We start from the raw sequence: 6000 nt of genomic DNA on the forward strand, positions 1-6000 counted from the left end.
CCGCCTTGTCGATTTATGTAGGCCACTGCTGTCGTGTTGTCCGACATCACTCTGACAGCCAATCCTTCCAGGGTCACTTGAAAGGCCAGAAGCGCCTGAAACACCGCTTTCAACTCCAGGCGGTTGATGGACCACTCCGACTCCTCGGGTGTCCATAGACACTGGGCATGCTTCCCCTTGCAATGTGCGCCCCAGCCCTTCAGGCTGGCATCTGTCACTACTAGACACCAATTGGGGAGCGCCAGCAGCATTCCTCGACGCAGCATGCTGTCTGAGAGCCACCACTCCATGCTGAGTCGGGCCGCAGGGAGTCAAGAAATTCTGCATGGATAATCCTGAGAAACTGGAGACCATCTTTGAACTAGGGAATACTGTAGAGGTCTCAGGTGCGCTCTCGCCCAGGGCACCACTTCCAAAGTGGCTGTCATCGATCCCAGCAGCTGGACAATGTCCCAAGCTCACGGGCGGGGCATCCTCAGGAACAGACGGACCTGATTCTGAAGCTTGCACCACCTTAGCTCGGGTAGGTATACATAGCCCAAGTCTGTGTCGAACCTGGCCCCCAAATATTCTAGAGATTGCGAGGGGGTCAGGTGACTTTTGGCCATATTGACGACCCAGCCCAGAGATTGAAGTACTGAGACCACTCTGGCTGTAGCTTGATAGCTCTCTGTTACAGAGTCTGCTCTGATGAGCCAGTCATCTAGGTACGGGTGAACCCTGATACCTTCTCACCTGAGAAAAGCAGCTACTACCACCATTACCTTCGAAAAGGTTCGGGGACCTGTGGCGAGGCCAAAAGGCAAGGCCCTGAACTGGAAATGTTTTCCCAACACCGCAAACCTCAGAAACTTCTGGTGCAGGGGCCAAATTGGTATGTGCAAGTAAGCTTCTTTCAGGTCTAGAGACATGAGAAACTCTCCTGGCTGTACCGCACCAATGACGGAGCGCAGGGTTTCCATGTGGAAATGCCGCACTCTCTGGGACTTGTTTAATTCTTTTAAGTCCAGAATAGGGCGAAAAGACCCACCTTTTCGCGGCACCACAAAGTAGATGGAGTATCGGCCGTAGCCGTGTTCGGCGGGCGGTACCGGGGACACGGCCTCTAACTGAATCAGACCTTGTAAAGTCTCTTCTACCGCCACCCGTTTGGTGGCAGAACCGCATCGGGACTCCACAAACACGTCTCTTACTGGGGCGTTGAATTCTATTCTGTAGCCTTCTCTGATCAGGTCCAGAACCCACTGATCTGAGGAAATATTGGCCCACTCCTCGGCAAAGAGGGAAAGACGTCCTCCGATGACAGGAAGCGAGGAGGGGGCCGGCGCACCATCATTGAGAGGGTCGCCCCTGAACTTCAGGCCTAGAGCCGGTGGCTGCGGAACGCTTGTCCGAGCGAAAGGAGTTCCTCTGCTGAAAAACGGGCACGAGAAGTGAACCCAGCAGAACGCCCCGGGCGGTACCTTCTAGCTTCACGGAAGCGAGGTCTATAAGAGGAGTGGACCGCCTGGCCCTTGGAGGAAGGCCTCGGCCTATCTTTGGGCAAGCGCTGGGGTTTAGGATCTCCCAGGCCTTTAACAATTTTTTTTTTCTCCAACTCCTCACCAAATAGGAAAAGGCCTTGAAAGGGCAACTTCACCAACCTTTGCTTAGAGGCCATGTCCGCTGCCCAATGTCATAGCCAAATAAGACGGCGAGCCGCCACTGCTACTGCCATTTGTTTAGCCGAAGCTCTGATATCATCATAAAGGGCATCAGCCAAAAAGGACAAGGCCGACTCCAGCCGCGGAGCCAAATCCGAGAAGGGCTCCGCTCCATCTCCGGGCTGTTCCACTGCCTGTTGCAACCACGCCAGGCAGGCTCTAGCAGCATAACAACTGCATGCAGACGTCCGAACAGTAAAACTTGCAATTTCAAAGGACCGTTTAAGTGCTGCTTCCAGCCTACAGTCTTGTATATCCTTCAGGGCAACTCCTCCTTCCACAGGGAGGGTAGTTCTCTTTGTCACCACAGTGACTAGGGCATCTACTTTAGGCATTGCAAAGCGAGCCAAATGCTCCTCACGCAGAGGGTATAATTGCCCCATAGCCCTGGAAACTTTCAAAGGTCCTTCGGGGTCAGCCCACTGAGCGGAAATAAGCTCTTGGATGGAGTCATGCAAAGGAAAGGCTCGAGCAGGCTTTTTGGTACTAGCCATCCTAGGATTCACAGAGGAGGCCGTGCCACTGTCAGGCTCTTCAACAGAAAGGACCTGTAGGGCATCTGAAATAAGCACTGGCAGCTCATCACGGTGGAAAATCCTCACCGCGGAGGGATCATCCAGATCCTGTGGTAATTCTGCACCTGACTCTGGCTCAGATGAGTGGGAAAGGCAGGGAAAGGCGAACCAATGTGCCTGCCTCCACTGAGTGGGAAAGGACTGGGAAAAGCAAGCTAATATGACCACATCCACGGGGGCATGGGTAAGGCAGGGAAAGGGCTGACCTATGTGCCTTCATAGTGAAGCTGCTATAGCCTCTAACACCCCGGCTAACAACTGGCAAGCCAGGAGCCACCCCAGGCAGATTTTTGATGGAGCTCAAAGAAGCTGCAGCCACCTGCTTGGGGAGATAGAGAATACTGAAGAGGCAGTGGAGCTGGCTGGCCATGAGGCACTGTGAAAAGTTGAGTGCTCTCTATCTCCCCCTGCTGGTTGATGGACACAACCCATACGTAATGGCTTCATCTGCTTGATGACAAGGAAGCAATGAATTGCTTGTCAAGGCAAGCAATATGGGCGAGTGAAGTAAAATATGCCCCATAAGAAAAGGAGGCGAGGGCCACAGCTTCTAATATGATGCACAAAACCAGCCTTAAACCTGTGACCTTCAGGATTTAATAAGTCAGCCATCTTCCAGAAAAAAAACTATTTGCTGAAAATACGGCACCTGTTATAAAGCCCTCATGGCAGCATCGAGGTTCCATGGTTACCATGAAGACCAGAGCACTAGCCCCAGAAAACAATATGTAACATTTCCCACATAAATGTGGAGCCAAAGGCACTAAGCCTAGAAACTCCCTTCTAAAGGTGCAGAAAAGAAAAAAAAGAAAACCTACAGCACCTGGTATTCCTGGGAAGTCTCCCATCCAACCAGAAACCAGATCAGACACACTCAGGGTGGTGTAACCATAGGCAATACCTATACTGTAAAAAAAAAAAAAAAAAAGTTCCACAAAAGAAATGAGGGTGTTTAAGCAACTGCCCTCAGAGAAAACATTGAGGGGCCCAAAAAGTCTGTAAATAAAAATAGGAAACAGGACCTTTCAGAGGGCCAACACACAAGGAGCCCTGCTCTGATGCTGTTCACTGTTTCCTATACCAAGAACAGCCTTTAGCCAATGCAGGAACTATAAGAAAATCTTAACTCACCACAGACAGCGAGGCCTACTGGAGACTGTTGCCATCAATGCAACCAATTAGGCAAACATAGCTTTCCAACTCAATTGATTCTTGCTGCCTCTGTGCAGAGAGGGACTGCCCTGGAGAGTAAATATCCCCTCTTCAGGGCAGGGTCCATCAATGGAGACTGAGACAGGAAACAAGCCAGAAATCTCCAAAGGCTGAACTAAAAAGGAACTGTCAGTTCCCCTACCATACTTCTGCAACATATAGGTGTATGGAGCAGCAGAAGAAACTCGGGGGGGGGGGGGAGGTCAGAAGCCTCCAGCCCCAGAGAAGCCCCCAGATTGGCTGGCTGACGTGCATCCAGAAAGACAAGTCGGCCCGACGATGGATGGTTCCAGGGGGCCAGCATAGGAGAAGGTCTCGAGACAGGTAGAGACCCACTCGACACCTCACTGCTCCCAGTGTCATACAGTCTCAAAGCTGCCACGCCTACAGTGACGCCCGATGTCGATGCAGACATTGAGGAACCAAACCTAGCTTCAAAAATCTTCTCGCGTTCATCATCCCAGAAAACCTGGGTCCTCTTCTTCATACGAAGGCACAGGACACAGTTGGCAGGGCTATGGTTGGGCCCAAGTCACTGGAAACACCAGGAATGGGTGTCCTGCCCAGAGATGGTCCAGTTTCACCAGGTACAACACTTGAAGTCACTGGGAGTCTTCGTGGACATGGAAGGAAAAACTGCACTGGGCAAACAACGCGATGGTGCCTGGCACAAAAAGAGGAAACCTGACTGGACAGTCCTAAAACTGGCCCATGCCGAAAAAAAAGAAAACTTAAATGCAGAATTACTAAGGTAGTAGAGGGGGTTTTTTTTGTTTTGTTTTTCAAGAAGAGCAAAATGAGGCGAAAACAGTCAAAAACACTCAAAAAAACAAGCACAAATTGCTCTAAACCGGACGTGTGAGGAGACACCACAAAAAGCAGCTACTACTCCTGTGGAAAAAGCGAAACGGAGCCACGTTTGTGTGGCGGGCGTGAAAGTACTTGCGCATGCGTGGTGAAGCACAGCTCGTGCTCCTTAAAACTCTTGTTTATATTTCTATGGTATAAATGCCAGACTGGCGTTTACCCACTTGTGAGAATAAGCAAGCCTGCTTGTCCTCAGAGAATCAAGTAATTCCTTTATTTGTTGGGTCTTGTTCATCACGATCTTGCATTTACATAGATTGCTGGCGCAAGAGTTGATGGAGTCCTGTATTCTAAGCAAGAGGTATGTTTGGCCAGGCTCAGGAGAGTTTGAGTTTTAGGCTGAGGGTTGGTCTTGGTGAATCATCCATGGCCTGGTGCACTCGTGGAACTTTGCGAGCAGGTAGTAAGACTCCTTAGCAGATCTGGTGGGTCTCGGCTGTTCACGGATCTTGAGTTTTCCCAAGTAGGCTGCAGACAATGGGAATTGGTCCAAAGCCCAAGTCTTCTTGTAGACTGTCCATCGTACAGACCAGAAGGGCCAAGCAGAGTATTACTGGCCACCTCATGATGAAAAGAAAGGAAGAAAAAATGAAAAATGAAACAAAAAAAATCCTGGGGAACTTGGTGAGGTCATCACTGGGCTTAGCAATTATGGCAGGTTTTGGCCCCTTTCTTGGGGTGTGGGGCGCTTGCAGTGCTCCCCAGTGCTGCCGCAGGTCTCTCCTCCTGTGGTGGGTGCTCTCTCTGGTTGGTTGCAGTGGACAAGCCGCTTCACTGACTTCTCAAGTTTCACCCTCTGCAGCAGTTGCCTCAGGTTTCTCCTCCTGCCACTGCAGTCATCTTAGAGGATCGCCCCTTGGCCTCTGAGGCCCAAGTGCCACACAGAGGGAGCCACCCCTTGGAATGCCCCAGCAATTTCGCCTTGGCTCAGCCTAGCCCCGATCCAGTAGAGGCTGCGAACCAGGGGGAGTCATTCGCTGTTTCCACTGCCTCCTTGTCTCTGCCAGACTCACCCTCTGTGGTGTGGGACTCTCGTCCGGGATCTCTCTCCCGCTTCACGTGGCCCGAGCTCTGATCAGATGTGCAGCGCTCTGGATGCCATGCTGCCCCAGTGCTGCCTGGCCCACGCCGTCATCTGGTCCCCATCTCCCTCTTCCCAGATCAGCTCCCCCCGGACCAGGGACCATGGTGAATAAGAATTGTAGATTGCTAGAAAACAACTGGTGTAAAACTCATAATGCCATTGATAAATTGGTGTGAAAGAAAATTTCAGCAATATAAGAGGAAAACGGTTGAAACTAGAAGAAAGTATTATAGCAGCTTGATTGAATTAGGCTATTTAAATACTGAGATATTGTTTCACCTGGTGAAAGATTTGACAGATATCCCTTCATCTACCAGCTTAGCTCTACTGGATTTTCCAGTTGCGTAGGGTCTGGCTATTATTTTGAATCTAATGTTGTGCAAATAAGAGCTGAATTGAATGGCTCAAAGCTCACTTCTACTTAAACCTATACTTGTAGAATGTTTGTGGCATTACTTTTGCTCAATTGCTACAAAAGAGGTTGCATTACTATTAAATAACGTTTATGTTTCATACACTTAAGTTCTTCAGTGAACTGGGCAATCTCTTATTTAAGAAC

Source organism: Microcaecilia unicolor, chromosome 2, assembly GCF_901765095.1.
Source record: "Microcaecilia unicolor chromosome 2, aMicUni1.1, whole genome shotgun sequence".
In the NCBI taxonomy this organism is placed as follows: Eukaryota; Metazoa; Chordata; class Amphibia; order Gymnophiona; family Siphonopidae; genus Microcaecilia; species Microcaecilia unicolor.